Source organism: Vicia villosa, linkage group LG1 (genome assembly GCF_029867415.1).
Source record: "Vicia villosa cultivar HV-30 ecotype Madison, WI linkage group LG1, Vvil1.0, whole genome shotgun sequence".
Classification (NCBI taxonomy): domain Eukaryota; kingdom Viridiplantae; phylum Streptophyta; class Magnoliopsida; order Fabales; family Fabaceae; genus Vicia; species Vicia villosa.
In genome coordinates this window covers 179,111,121-179,127,504 of record NC_081180.1, presented here as the reverse complement: position 1 = coordinate 179,127,504, position 16,384 = coordinate 179,111,121, and the positions used below count along the sequence as shown (strand labels likewise).

The 16,384-nt window shown below is 36.5% G+C and overlaps 1 pseudogene; it reads left to right on the top strand.

The window, feature by feature from the left end:
• Window positions 1-62: 62 nt before the first annotated feature.
• LOC131660284 (probable fructokinase-6, chloroplastic) lies at window positions 63-3,746 on the top strand (annotated as a pseudogene).
• The last annotated feature ends 12,638 nt before the right edge of the window (window positions 3,747-16,384 follow it).

Below are 16,384 nucleotides of genomic sequence, written 5' to 3'. Positions count from 1 at the left end.
GTGACAAACAACCAGCACTGTATTGTGACTCTTAAAGTGCTATTCACATAACATCCAATTCGATGTTTCATGAGAGGACAAAACATCTAGAAATAGAATGCCATTTTGTTCGAGAGAATGTACAAAAGAATGTCTTCAAACTTTTGTCAATATCCACTCAAGAACAGCTTGCTGATTTTCTAACAAAGGTTCCTGCTCCATCAAAATTCAGAGGTTTCATTGGCAAACTTGGTATGATTGATATATATCATAGTCAAGCTTGTGGGAGGGTGTTAAGAGACGATATATTGAAGAATGGAGAACAAGTTTCAGATATAGCTTGCCACACAAGTTACTATAGTTAGTTAGTTAGTTTCGGAAATTCAATTATGTACATTGCATGCATGCTAGCATTAGTTAACTATGGTACACCTCCTTTGTATATAAGTTGCATTGTATAGCTGTTATTCCTTAAGTGATTTAATAACAGTTTTTTACTTCTTCTCTTTCCTTTCCTTCTTCTCCATGATGAATATGTTGAGATTCTGTTTTCTCAACACATTACAAGCTAGTCAGGTTCCACGATGTTAACTATGTTGAGTACAAAATAGAAAGAAAAAACATTACTGGAAGTTTTCAATTCCTTGTTGAAAATATCATCTTTTGGAAAAGTAAAAGGCAAATGAAAATTGTATTATCCATATTATAAGTGGAGTACATATCAGCTGCAAGTGGCACCACTCAACTTCTCTAGATAAAACACCAACTTAGAGATTATCATATAAAGGAAAATAAGATTCATATCTATTGTGATAATGCTTCTTCCATTTTCTTATCCAAGAATCCAATTTTTCACTCTTGATTAAAATATATTGAGATTAAGAATCACTTCATTAATGACTATGTTTAGAAAGGAGTTTTAGATATAAAAATGTGGTGGTACAGACTATTAAATAACTGATATCTTTAAAAAAAATTAGTTAAAAATAATTTTAGTTTTATAAAGAAGAATTTTATTTAAAATCATATAGGTAATTCGCTAGATAAAAAGTCCTTTTAATTTGAAAAAGAAAATTTCTTATTTCACCTATGGTGAAAAGAAAAGTTCTACGCAATTTCTTAATTGCTCTTCTAAAATCAAAAATATATTTTTGGTATAAATCATAAATTGATTTCTGGTTCCTAAACAATACGATGCACTCATTTTTGGAAGTAATTGAGTGATAATACAATACGAATTTTTAATTTGAGTTCAGGTAACAACAACAGATCAAAAGAATAGACAAGTCACCATATTAAAAACCTGAAATTTATTTTCGGTTTATATCGGAAGTGCCTTTCGATATCAAGTTTACCGTAAAATGGAGTCAATTTAAAAAACTAATGAATTAGGTGTGGGGATGCGCACCGAAAATATATCTCTAGTTTTTAAGGGTATTTTTAGAATTTTGTGTGATGAGTTAAAAAAACATAGGTGAAATAAGAAATTCTTTTGAAAAATAACCCTTTGGTAAAAGTAACTCTCTGAAACATTTTCAACCTCTAATTTTAACCCTCTAGGTCATTTTTTTGTAAGCTAGGATATATCAAAAGGAGTACTAAGAGTACTCCAACCCAGGTACAAAAGGAGGGAAAGAAACGGCTAAAAAGAAAATTACAAACCAATAAGAATTTAGACTAAAAAATGCAAATGGTCTTTGCAAAAATTATAAAAGTTGATATTGGTATGAGTAATATCCCCCACCGCAGACCATTTCCAAGCCGTAATCTTGATTTTCCAAACCAAATCTGACAAATTACAAACTTCGTTCTTGAAAATCACCGCATTACATGTACTCCAAATGCTCCAACAAACAACCATCCAGATAAACATTTCCTTACCATTTTTGTGCGTTTTCTCAAAAACACTTTAATGTTTCAATTCTTGGCAAAAAAATTGAAACTCTTTTCACCTACTTTCACATGCTTTTTTCACAATCCCCTGCACATTCTCTTCTAAAAAAGTTAAAATATTTTTTTCATCATTACTTGCATTTTATCAATTTTGTATCTTTTCATTGTTTTATTTTCATTATAAATTCATGTTACTTTAGTCGGGAAACTCATCTTTTATCTCAATCTCAAACACCTAAACAACTCGTCACAATCATTGTCAACTAGACTAACTATGAAGTTTTTCCAATACCTCCTCCACCACCACCTAGCCCAAACACTCCTTTAGAGTGAAATAAAGATTCTTCAACAAGTGCACCACCATCAAGTATGAAGACACTTCTTCATCTTCTCCATCCTCTATTGACTTTAACTATACTGATTGGGGTTCAATTTTTTTGTATGGAGAAATCACCCTTGCTAATGACACTAAATATAAATGGAAGATGAATTTATGATAGGAAGCAATTCCTACCAAAAATATGAACTAGGGTTTGTAATAGAAAAGGGGAAGAATAATAAAAAAACTATCCAAGAGAATTAAAATAAAGATAACATTTTCATTTCATTCCTAATTTTCTCATCTCTCAATAAGTACATTGATAAGCCGGATAGCATCACGTACAATCAAATTATTTTTGGTCTTTGTAAGACAAGGAGGTTCGAAGAAGCGCATAAGGTTTCTTTTACAGATTCAAAGTTTATTGCTGGAAAGGCAAAGGCAATACCTGGTGATGGGAGATATGAAACAGAGGAATTTCCTCTAGTTGTTTGTTTTGGGGAAATGCTTATTGATTTTGTCCCAACTGTTAGCGGTCTTTCTTTGGCTGATGCCCCTGCTCTTAAAAAGGCTCCAGGAGGAGCTCCTGTTAATGTTGTTGTAGGCATAGCTCCATTAGGAGGTTCATCGGCTTTTACTGGAAAGGTTGGTGAGGACGAATTTTGATATATGCTTGCTGGTATACTCAAGGAAAATAATATAAACAACCAAGGGATGCGTTTTGACCCTAGTGCACGTACTGCCTTAGCATTTGTTACACGGAGAACGAGAGTTCATGTTTTATCGTAATCCCAGTGTTGATATGCTGCTCCAAGAAGATGAACTAGACTTGGACTTAATCAGAAAGGCCAAAATCTTTCATTATGGTTCGTTCAGTGTTATAATAGAACCATGCAAATCGGCACATCTAGCTGCGACAAAGTCAGCAAAAGACGTCGGTGTATTTCTGTCTTATGACCCTAATTTGAGGCTTCCTTTATGGCTTTCTGCAGACAGCGCTAGAGAAGGAATTATGAGTATATGGGATACTGCAGATATCACCAAGATAAGTGAAGAAGAGATTTCTTTTCTTACAAATGGTGAGAATCCATATGCTGATGCCGTTGTACGAAAACTTTTCCATCCAAACCTCAAGCTACTTCTTGTTACTGAAGGTTCAGAAGGCTGGAGATATTACACCAAGGAGTTTAGTGGTAAACTGAAGGGAATGAAGGTGGATGCAGTTGATACAACCGGAGCTGGTGACACATTTCTGGCCGGAGTATTATCACAATTAGCTACAGATCTTTCATTACTTCAGAAAGAAGAACAATTGAGCGATTCTCTCAAATTTGCCAATGCTTGTGGTGTATTGACTGTGACTAGAAAGAGGAAATTTCTGCAGCTGATAGCAACATTTATTGGTGATTTTGTGATAGAATTTAACAAAGGGTGGCTTCTTACTCTTGTTACTCAATGGAACCCGAAAACAATATCCCCACTCTCATATTTATTTTCGAACCTTGAGGACAAGGTTCATGTGAACCCTACGGCAATGATAGAGAATGGTTATTAAATATTAGTTAGATATTTAGTTAGTATTTTAATATATTAATTAATATTATTTAAGTTAGTTTATTAGTGGTACTTTTATTATATTTTAGTTGGACTTTTCAATTATCATTTAAGTGGGCTTTTGTTAGATTATCCATTATTTACATTATATTGAAGGATAGAAAAACACTTAGAAAGGGGGGGATTGAATAAGTGTGACTTTAAATCTTGGACGATAAAAATAAATTGCACAATTATTTTTATCCTGGTTCGCTGTTAACGAAGCTACTCCAGTCCACCCCCGCAGAGATGATTTACCTCAACTGAGGATTTAATCCACTAATCGCACGGATTACAATGGTTTTCCACTTAGCCGCAACTAAGTCTTCCAGAGTCTTCTGATCACAACTTGATCACTCCAGGAACAACTGCTTAGTTCACTCCTAAGACTTTTCTAGAGTCTACTGATCAACACGATCACTCTAGGCTTAGTTCACTCCTAAGACTTTCTGCTCAGCCAACTGCCAAGACTTCCTCTAGAGTATTCTGATCAACACGATCACTCTAGGCTTAGTTCACTCCTAAGACTTTCTGCTCAGCCAACTGCTAAGACTTCCTAGAGTATACTGATCACACTGATCACTCTAGTTCCTTACAACTTAATGTAATTCTAAGAGTTTACAAATGCTTCTTAAAAGCGATAATCACAACTGTGATATTTCTCTTACAGTTTAAGCTTAATCTCACTAAGATATTACAACAGCAATGTAGTGAGCTTTGATGAAGATGAAGATTCTGAGTTTAGATTTGAACAGAGTTTCAGCAAGTTAATTTGAATTGTCTTTGTTCAGGATCGTTAACCTTGCTTCTCATCAGAACTTCATATTTATAGGCGTTGAGAAGATGACCGTTGAATGCATTTAATGCTTTGCGTGTTCCGTACAGCTTTGCATTTAATGTTATACGCTTTTGTCAACTACCTCGAGCCTTGTTCACGCTGTGTCTACTGACGTAGCCTTTAGTAGCTTTAACGTTCCTTTTGTCAGTCAGCGTAGTCTGCCACGTGTACTTCCTTCTGATCTGATGTTTGTGAATACGACGTTTGAATATCATCAGAGTCAAACAGCTTGGTGCACAGCATCTTCTGATCTTCTGACCTTGAAGTGCTTCTGAGCGTGATACCATCTTCTGATCTTCAGTGCTTCTGATCTCATGTTCTTCTGATGCTTCCATAGACCCATGTTCTGATTCTGCTTCGACCATCTTCTGATGTCTTGCCAGACCATGTTCTGATGTTGCATGCTGAACCATTTGAGACACAACTTCTGAGCGCTGAATTATGCGTACTCTTTATATATTTCCTGAAAGGGAAATTGCATTGGATTAGAGTACCATATTATCTTAAGCAAAATTCATATTATTGTTATCATCAAAACTAAGATAATTGATAAGAACAAATCTTGTTCTAACAATCTCCCCCTTTTTGATGATGACAAAAACATATATAAATGATATGAATTTGCGATCAGAAAGAGTAGACGGCAAAAGACAAATTACACAGCTATAGCATAAGCATATGAATATGTCTCCCCCTGAGATTAACAATCTCCCCCTGAGATAAATAATCGAAGAACTTTAATAAAAGACTTCCCTGATTATTTCGGTAGAGACGATCATATAAGCTTCTGCCTTCAGAGAATTCATAGCTTCTGACTTCTGCTTCCATTGGACAGCTTCAGAACTTGAATTTCTTTAGATCCTTAGAACACTCACAGCTTCTGACTTCTGCTTCCATTCAGGACAGCTTCAGAACTTGAATTTCTTTGATCTTCAGAACATTCACAGCTTCTGACTTCTGCTTCCATTCAGGACAGCTTCAGAACTTGAATTACTGGATCTTTTAGAACATTCACATCTTCTGATTTCTGCTTCCCTCGGATAGCTTCAGAACTTTGAATGTCTACCAACATCACTTCATGCTAGATTTGTATCAGAACATTGTTGAATGTACCAGAGCATCATCAGAGCATCTCTACATCCTGAAATGTTACAGAACAAAAACTAAACGACAAAAGTCAGCATGAACGAGTTAGAACATAAAATGTATATTCAAATACATGATATGTATCAGAGCCAAATGTATCAGAGCATTTAGGCTAAAAACGTGTATCAGAGCAAATAATGTATCAGAGCCATAACATTATATGTATCAGAGCAAATAGAATTTTGTCATAACAGGATAGACAATGATATTCAAATTCTATTATCAGTGCTTCTGATTCATTCTTCTTTCTTGCTTCTGATCTCTGAAGCTTGATAGCACTCAGCTTGCTTCAGTTTCCAAGAGCTTATTCCTTTTACAGAATAACGCTTCTTATGGTTTTGCTTCTAGTGTTTGCTTCTGAAGATTTTCTTCACTTCTTTGTACCTGCAAAACACTTAAACCATATAGAACTTGCAGTTCTTGTTAGTGAATGTGTGGGAGCCTTTACCCAGCAACTGATAGATTTAATCAAATCATTTATCATTTATCTTTCTCCCCCTTTTTGTCATAACATCAAAAAGAATATTCAGACGCATAAGACAAAAGAAAACATTTACTGGAATGAAACTTTTTCATTGATAATCAAAAAGGTTTACAAGAAAGGAATGCAGGAAAACAGATGCAACAAGGAAAGGAAACTACAAAGATCAAAAGACTAAGATCCTAGCCTACGCAAAATCCGTGCCAGAACATCATGAATCCCGTCAGTGCTTGTAGCTTGCCTTGTCATGAAGGAACGAAACTCAGCATTGGCTGCTTCTTGCGCGTCCAAACGAGAAGCCAGCATAGCTTGATTCTGATGAAGAGTTTCCAAGGTCTCCATCAGAGCTGAGGTTTCACCAGAAGAAGAGGCACCAGTATTTCTGCCCAGAGGGACAGCAATCTCAGCAGGGTGATCTTCTGGAAGATCTTCAGCTTGTGCATCTCCCATTTCCTCATCTGAGTCTGACTCAGAAGGAGCCTTAGCATATTCTGGTTCAGGCAGCTCAGAAGTTCCATCTTCCAATGCTTGAAGAATAGCTGCTAGGTTTGTTGGAGGAGTAGGACCAGCAACTTCAGCACGATAAACCACTACTGGAAAGACCATGTGAGGTGCTTTTTCAGAAGGGTTCATTCTGAACCAGTTGAACAGCCACTGAAAATCTCCAGTCAGCACAGGAAACCAGAGCACAGAAGGCCGGGGTTTCCACACCACGATATCTCTGCAGAGATTTTCTTCTTCCAACTCATCTGCAGGTATCTTCTCTTCAAGAACGCTTCTGTTCCTGATGAGACAGTGATGGATGCTCTCACCAACTTCCAACCGGAGACCACGAACACCAGGAGCTTCAGACATAATTCTTCTCTGAGTGTCTGTAGCTTTATCCAGAAAATCCTGACGAAAGGTATTCCAGAGGTTGTTTGTAGCATACTCATCCAGATGATTAAGGTGAGCAGCACCTAGAATCTCCATCCAGCCATTTACATCAGCATGTAAAAGCTCCAGATATGTTTGAGTGGTAGGGGTTGGAGGATTGACAGTGAACCTAGAGTCGGGAAGAACAACACTATAGGGATTAGGTGTTCTGGTGGGAAAAGGGTATGAGAGGGATGAAGAATTATCTGATGGAAGGGTTAAAGGAGAGGAGATATCAGATGGTGAAGAAGGTGGTTCCGAGAGGATGAATGAGGAGGAAGAGGTGGTGGAGGTCTTTGAAGAGGGAGGTGATTGACGGGAACCGTCAAGGGGTTGATACACTTTGAGAGGGTCATAGGAGATCCTAACTCTTTTAGGTTTGGTTTCTGGTTCAGCAGATGCCTTTCTCTTTTGTTTCCTATCATTGTCTTGATTCCCAGAGCTTGACGATGGATTCATGATGAATTTTCAGATATTGGAAACTGCTAGGGTTTATGATATGAAAAGAGAGAGATGAAAAAGAAACCGTATGCAGAGAGAGAAATATGAGAGGGAAAAGAAACGTTTGAAGAGTATATAAAAAAAAAAACTGAAAGAGAGTAAATGATGAAAAGCATTTAATGTTACGTGACATGAGGAGAGATAATAATGACAAAAGACGTGATTTGCACAGTTACCTAAGTAGACGTCCCCTCAACTGCACGCACGCTTGTCCAGGAATAGTGAACACGTGTTTACCATCTGGATAGCCAGTTACAGCTGTTTTGCTTTTAGAGAGATTCTGAATCAACTTAAACAGTAAGAATTTCTCATCTTCTCATTCTGAGCTTGTTTCTGAAGACCCAATTTGTACCAATTATATTGAATCCATCTGGTCTAGGAACAAGATCCCAAACATCATTCCTTGTGAACTGATTTAGTTCTTCTTGCATAGCAATTATCCAGTCTGGATCTTCTAGAGCATGATCAACAGAAGTTGGCTCGATCAAAGATACAAGACTTAATTGACAGTCTGCATTGTTCCTAAGGAATGCTCTTGTTCTGATTGGATCATCCTTCTTTCCAAGAATGACATCTTCTGAATGACCAGAGATAAGTCTGGATGATCTTCTGACAGATGGTTCTTCAGATATGCTTAGATCCTCCAGAGAAGCTGATACTTGATCTTCTGGTTCTTTGCTTCTGAGGAGCTCTGCTTCTGATGCGCTGCTTCTTGGCTCAACAACTTCTGATATGTCAATATCATAACCTGCAAAATTATCAACCTGCTTTGGTTTTTCAGAACCAAGCTTATCATCAAACCTGATATTGATTGATTCTTCTACAACCAATGTTTCAGTATTGTATACTCTGTAGCCTTTTGAGCGTTCAGAATATCCAAGAAGGAAACACTTTTGAGCTTTGGAATCAAACTTACCAAGATGATCTTTAGTGTTCAGAAAAAAGCATACACATCCAAAAGGATGGAAATATGAAATGTTGGGCTTTCTATTCTTCCACAATTCATAAGGAGTCTTATTTAGAATAGGTCTGATAGAGATTCTATTCTGAATATAGCATGCAGTGTTTATTGCTTCTGCCCAGAAGTGCTTAGCCATATTGGTTTCATTGATCATGGTTCTGGCCATTTCTTGCAGAGTCCTATTCTTTCGTTCTACAACCCCATTTTGCTGTGGAGTTCTAGGACAAGAGAAATCATGGGCAATACCATTTTCTTTGAAGAACTCTTCAAAGGATCTGTTCTCAAATTCACCACCATGATCACTTCTGACCTTTATGATTTTACACTCTTTTTCAGATTGAATCTGAATGCAGAAATCAAAGAACACTGAATGAGTCTCATCCTTGTGTTTTAAGAATTTTACCCATGTCCAGCGGCTATAATCATCTACGATGACTAATCCATATTTCTTTCCTCTGACAGATGCTGTTTTGACTGGTCCAAACAGATCAATGTGCAAGAGTTCTAATGGCCTTGAGGTAGAAACAACATTCTTAGACTTGAATGCAGGTTTGGAGAACTTGCCCTTCTGACATGCTTCACAAAGAGCATTTGATTGGAATTTCAGATTAGGGAGTCCTCTGACAAGATTCAGTTTGTTAATCTGAGAGATCTTTCTCAAACTAGCATGACCTAATCTCCTGTGCCAGACCCACTGCTCTTCAGAAACAGACATAAGACAAGTCACCTTCTGACTCATAAGATCTTGCAGATCTGTCTTATAAATGTTGTTCTTCCTCTTGCCTGTAAATAGGATTGAGCCATCCTTCTGATTTACAGCCTTGCAAGACTCTTGATTGAAGATTATATCATAACCATTGTCACTTAATTGACTGATAGATAAGAGGTTATGTGTTAATCCTTCTACAAGAAGTACATTAGAGATGGAAGGAGAGTTACCAGACTTTATAGTTCCAGAGCCAATTATCTTGCCCTTCTGATCTCCTCCGAACTTGACTTCTCCTCCAGACTTAAGCACCAGGTCTTGGAACATAGACCTTCTTCCTGTCATGTGTCGCGAGCATCCAGAGTCCAGGTACCATGACATGTTGTGCCTTGTCCTTTTTGCAGTCAAGGATATCTGCAATAGGAATAATCTTATCCTTAGGTACCCACATCTTTTTGGGTCCTTTCTTGTTAGATTTTCTCAAGTTCTGATTGAACTTGGGTTTAACATTGTAAGCAATAGGAGGAACAGCATGATAATTCTTAATGTGAGTTTCATGATATTTCCTAGGTTGTGTCACATGCTTCTTAGTGTGTGTTATGTGAAAACTTTGTGCATGTGAGGTGTGCCTAATATCATGAGAGTGGCCATACTTGAACTGATCATACAATGGCTTGTATGTAATTTTCATTTCATCAACAGGTTCAAGTTTGTATGGGGTTTCACCCTCATAACCAATGCCAACTCTTTTGTTTCCAGACACAGCATATATCATAGAAGCTAGCTGACTTCTGCCAATACTTCTAGATAAGAACTTTCTGAAACTTAAATCATATTCTTTCAGAATATGGTTCAGACTAGGAGTGGATTTTTCTGAATCAGAAGGAGATCCAACATTATTGGATAATTTTAAAAGTTTTTCTTTTAATTCAGAATTCTCCAACTCAAGCTTCTTTGTTTCAAATTCAAATTGCTTTTTCAGCTTTTTGTATTTGAGACTAATCTGAGACTTGAGTTCCAGAAGTTCAGTTAGACCGGAAACTAACTCATCTCTAGTAAGTTCAGAAAATACCTCTTCAGAATCTGATTCTGATGTAGATTCTGATCCGTCATCTTCTGTCGCCATCAGCGCACAGTTGGCCTGCTCATCTTCTGAATCATCTTCTGACTCATCCCAGGTTGCCATAAGACCTTTCTTCTTATGAAACTTTTTCTTGGGACTTTCCTTCTGAAGATTTGGACATTCATTCTTGTAGTGTCCAGGCTCATTGCATTCATAGCACATGACCTTCTTCTTGTCAAATCTTCTTTCATCAGAAGATTCTCCACGTTCAAATTTCCTTGAACTTCTGAAGCCTCTGAACTTCCTTTGCTTGGTCTTCCAGAGTTGATTTAGCCTTCTGGAAATCAGGGACAGTTCATCTTCTTCTTCAGATTCTGATTCTTCAGGATCTTCTTCTTTGGCCTGAAAAGCGTTAGTGCATTTCTTGATATTTGATTTTAATGCAATAGACTTACCTTTCTTTTGAGGCTCATTTGCATCCAGCTCAATCTCATGACTTCTCAAGGCACTGATCAGCTCTTCCAGAGAAACTTCATTCAGATTCTTTGCAATCTTGAATGCAGTCACCATAGGACCCCATCTTCTGGGTAAGCTTCTGATGATCTTCTTTACGTGATCCGCCTTGGTGTATCCCTTGTCAAGAACTCTCAATCCAGCAGTAAGAGTTTGAAATCTTGAAAACATCTTTTCAATGTCTTCATCATCCTCCATCTTGAAGGCTTCATACTTCTGGATTAAGGCAAGAGCTTTTGTCTCCTTGACTTGAGCATTTCCTTCATGAGTCATTTTCAAGGACTCATATATGTCATAGGCCGTTTCCCTGTTAGATATTTTCTCATACTCAGCATGAGAGATAGCATTCAGCAAAACAGTTCTACATTTATGATGATTCCTGAAAAGCTTCTTTTGATCATCATTCATTTCTTGCCTTGACAGCTTCACGCCTCTGGCATTTACTGGATGTTTGTAACCATCCATCAGAAGATCCCATAGATCACCATCTAGACCCAGAAAGTAACTTTCCAGTTTATCTTTCCAGTATTCAAAGTTTTCACCATCAAATACCGGCGGTCTAGTATAACCATTGTTACCGTTGTATTGCTCAGCAGAGCCAGATGTAGATGTAGTCTTTTCACTTTCATCAACCATCTTTTAAATGAAGCGTTTTTCTCTTCCTGAATCTTTTCTAAACACGGTTAAGTGCTTGCACCTTAGAACCGGCGCTCTGATGCCAATTGAAGGATAGAAAAACACTTAGAAAGGGGGGGATTGAATAAGTGTGACTTTAAATCTTGGACGATAAAAATAAATTGCACAATTATTTTTATCCTGGTTCGCTGTTAACGAAGCTACTCCAGTCCACCCCCGCAGAGATGATTTACCTCAACTGAGGATTTAATCCACTAATCGCACGGATTACAATGGTTTTCCACTTAGCCGCAACTAAGTCTTCCAGAGTCTTCTGATCACAACTTGATCACTCCAGGAACAACTGCTTAGTTCACTCCTAAGACTTTTCTAGAGTCTACTGATCAACACGATCACTCTAGGCTTAGTTCACTCCTAAGACTTTCTGCTCAGCCAACTGCCAAGACTTCCTCTAGAGTATTCTGATCAACACGATCACTCTAGGCTTAGTTCACTCCTAAGACTTTCTGCTCAGCCAACTGCTAAGACTTCCTAGAGTATACTGATCACACTGATCACTCTAGTTCCTTACAACTTAATGTAATTCTAAGAGTTTACAAATGCTTCTTAAAAGCGATAATCACAACTGTGATATTTCTCTTACAGTTTAAGCTTAATCTCACTAAGATATTACAACAGCAATGTAGTGAGCTTTGATGAAGATGAAGATTCTGAGTTTAGATTTGAACAGAGTTTCAGCAAGTTAATTTGAATTGTCTTTGTTCAGGATCGTTAACCTTGCTTCTCATCAGAACTTCATATTTATAGGCGTTGAGAAGATGACCGTTGAATGCATTTAATGCTTTGCGTGTTCCGTACAGCTTTGCATTTAATGTTATACGCTTTTGTCAACTACCTCGAGCCTTGTTCACGCTGTGTCTACTGACGTAGCCTTTAGTAGCTTTAACGTTCCTTTTGTCAGTCAGCGTAGTCTGCCACGTGTACTTCCTTCTGATCTGATGTTTGTGAATACGACGTTTGAATATCATCAGAGTCAAACAGCTTGGTGCACAGCATCTTCTGATCTTCTGACCTTGAAGTGCTTCTGAGCGTGATACCATCTTCTGATCTTCAGTGCTTCTGATCTCATGTTCTTCTGATGCTTCCATAGACCCATGTTCTGATTCTGCTTCGACCATCTTCTGATGTCTTGCCAGACCATGTTCTGATGTTGCATGCTGAACCATTTGAGACACAACTTCTGAGCGCTGAATTATGCGTACTCTTTATATATTTCCTGAAAGGGAAATTGCATTGGATTAGAGTACCATATTATCTTAAGCAAAATTCATATTATTGTTATCATCAAAACTAAGATAATTGATAAGAACAAATCTTGTTCTAACATATATAATGTAGTATCTTTGATAAATTTGGGATATCAAAGAAATCAATAAAGTTTATTTTTAATAGTTTAATTTATCTTTTCTCTAATATAGAATTTTAAAACTTTCTTAGGATTTTAATAGTGATCTCTTTTAGATCCTATCACTTTATAGTACCTTTCTGAGATAAAGGACCCGAATTTTGAGTTCATTCTCAACCTTCTTCAATGTCATTTTCACGAATACAAAACCTTTGAATGTTTGGCTATCGTAGTCTTTAATTTGTCCTTTGTTATTTTTTTTTTCCTTTTGAGACTTTTTGAAATGTAATGCTCTGTTGAATCAATGAAAAATGGTTCTTTTTTTCACTCAACTTTGTTACTTATTTATCCTTGTTAAATTTTGTTTTTAATTTCAAATCATGTTAAATTGTGTGTTTTCTCTCTTTCAAACTTTTTGTTGATGAGAAAAGGAAAAAAAAAATGTATAATATTATAATGTGCATACAGAGAGATAAATATGAGATAAAACAATGTGTATTTATCAATCAAGATCTTAACCGGGAACTAATTGAAACATGCTTGAGTATTTACTAATATTTAAACCAACAGATTTTATGTTATGAATCTAATCAACAAAATTTGCCACACACTAAAATTAATTTAAATTGTTTATTTTTTAATATGACTTAGATTTAGGATAGCTTACAAACCTCACTCTCTAAATTTATTTTTGACAAATTATTCATTGTCATTATAAAAAATAAGAAGATTGTTGAACTAAAAATAATTTGAAGAACAATAATTTATAGATGTGGAGTTTTGATGATAAGAATATAATTTTGAACAAATTTGATACTAATATGAGTTTGTTTTCATGGGTAAAATTTTTTTTTTTATCATCTACAAGAAAAAGGAAAATGATCATAAATATCAAAGTCAACGAGTTTAATCACTTAGACATCAAATTTAAATAATCATCTGCATCTCAATAGAGATATGATTATCTACCACAAAAATAATAATCATCTATATAGAAGCAACAGAATTGAATATCTATCCTTTAAGACAAACATGATCATCTATACTTAGATAGACATGATTATATTAGAAAATTTCTTTACCCACCTCCCTATGGGTGGTCACCTCCTGCGAAAAACCAAAACTACACCTGCTTCGGAAGTTCATTTCCGAAAGCGTGTTTTTTTTAAAAAATTGACTTACTTCGGAAGTTCATTTCCGAAACAATTATTTCGGAAGTTCACTTCCGAAATACTGCGATTTCTGCAGATTTATCAAAACACTCCCCCTCCCCCAATCATTTACCCTAAATCAAAACAAAAAGTGGCAGAGGCGAAAATTTGTGCAAACAGAATTCCAAAGCTGCATCAAGGCTCCAATCACACTGCTAAACAACATTCAAAAGCCCTCAATCCTAACACTTTGTAAGTTTTGAAATTTTTAGATCTATTATTCAAATGCATGTTATTTAGGGTTTTAATTGCATAAATGATATATGGCTAGGTTGTTAGTAGTATTTAGGTTGTTTAGAAGCATTTTGATTTGGTTTGAAGGTTGATTTAGGGGTCTGCCATGGAAGTTGCAGGAAATTGCATCGTAGGGGTGTTTCGGAAGTTCATTTCCGAAAACACCTCCATCCCAGTTTTCGGAAATGAACTTCCGAAATATATCAGAAGTTCAAATTTTTTTGTTTTTTATTTTGTCTCTCATATTAATCAATTTCAATTGTTTACAGGAACATGTCAGGCAACCAACCAGCACGCAGGACTGACGCTAAGGGAAGAAAGGGTTCTTCAAAGAAGGAGGTGAAAGAGGTGAAAGAGGTGAAAGAGGTGAAGGAGGTGAAGGAGGTGAAGGAGAAGAAGGAGAAGAAGAAACTTTTGACTGGTTCTGCTTCGCAGCCTTCAGGCGTGATCAACGCTGATGGTTCTGATACTGAGTGGGATGAGGATTGGTATAATTATCTTCATTCGGAGGAGTTCGCTCGTCGGGAAGAATAACGTGTTTTTATTTTGTTTGATGTGTATTTTGTAACGCTCGTCAGGCAGAATAACATGCTTTTGTCTTGTTTGACGTGTCTTGTTTTGTTCTGATTTCGGATTGTATCGAATAATGTTTTTGTATTGGATTTATCATGTTAGTTTTTGGAAGTGGTAACCGGGGCTGGAACATATGACGGAGGAGGTGGATGTCCGGAGGAAGAAGAACCGGAGGTACGTCCACCGCGAGACAAATGAGCCAATCAATGTAAGCTATAGTTTATCATTATCATCTGGGGACGTCATTTCTAAAAAATCAAGATTAAAAATAATAAGATTTTTTTCCCAATTTTTTGTAATGACGTCCCCTGATGATAATGATAAACTATAGCTTACATTGATTGGCTCCTTTGTGTCGCGGTGGACGTACCTCCGGTTCTTCTTCCTCCGGACATCCACCTCCTCCGTCATATGTTCCGGCCCGGGTTACCACTTCCAAAAACTAAGATGATAATATTATCGTTGTAATCTTCACCCGATTAAATAAAGCGAATTGTAACTTTAATTTTCGTTGGAAGTCTTTTTTTCTCCCCACCACTCTCTCATCCCCACTTACCCGTGTTGAACAATATGTAACTTTAATTTTATGTAATATTATCGTTGTAATCTTCACCCGATTAAATAAAGCGAATTGTTGTTGTTTTTCATTTTATTCTGTCCAGACATATTTTCGGAAGTTCATTTCCGAATTCCCCAGGGGGGTGCGTTCGGAGATGAACTTCCGAAACACCACATTTTCTGAAAAAGTCACTTTATTTCGGAGATGCATCTCCGAAATCAATATTTTATATTAAAAAAAACACGTTTTCGGAAGTTCATTTCCGAAAACACCTTTTTCAAGAAAAAAAGTACAGTTTCGGAAATGAACTTCCGAAACAAGGGGTATTGTGGTAAATTCACCGGAGGTGGCCAAGAAGGTTGGGAGGTGGGTGAAGAAATTCTCTTATATTATATTATATGTAATCAAATGGAAAACTTCTGCTAAAGTTTGTTTTTTTCCACAATATTCAAAGGGACTTTTCCCAAGGTCATTTATCATGCCAACAACTTTAGACCTCTATTGATTCTGTCTAAAAGTATAACCCAAAAAAAAAGAAAAAAAAATGTTACCTTGATTTTAGCCTAAGGAAACTAAGCTTTCAAACCTAAATAATTTTCCATCAATTTCTTGGGATGAATTTAAGGACAACATAAGCACTTGGAAAGTATAAGAGGGCTTAAGTTAAAAGAACATGACATCTCAATTAAATTAATATATTATTAAAAGAATATAGTAAAGTGAGTAGTATCAACCATTGATAATTAAATCAGTGGTTATAATATAATGTTTTTTCTCATTTTACTAGCTATTCACTTTAAAGAAGCCAAAGGACGTACATTAACATAATCACATGCGCTCATAGAGAAGGGGAGTCCA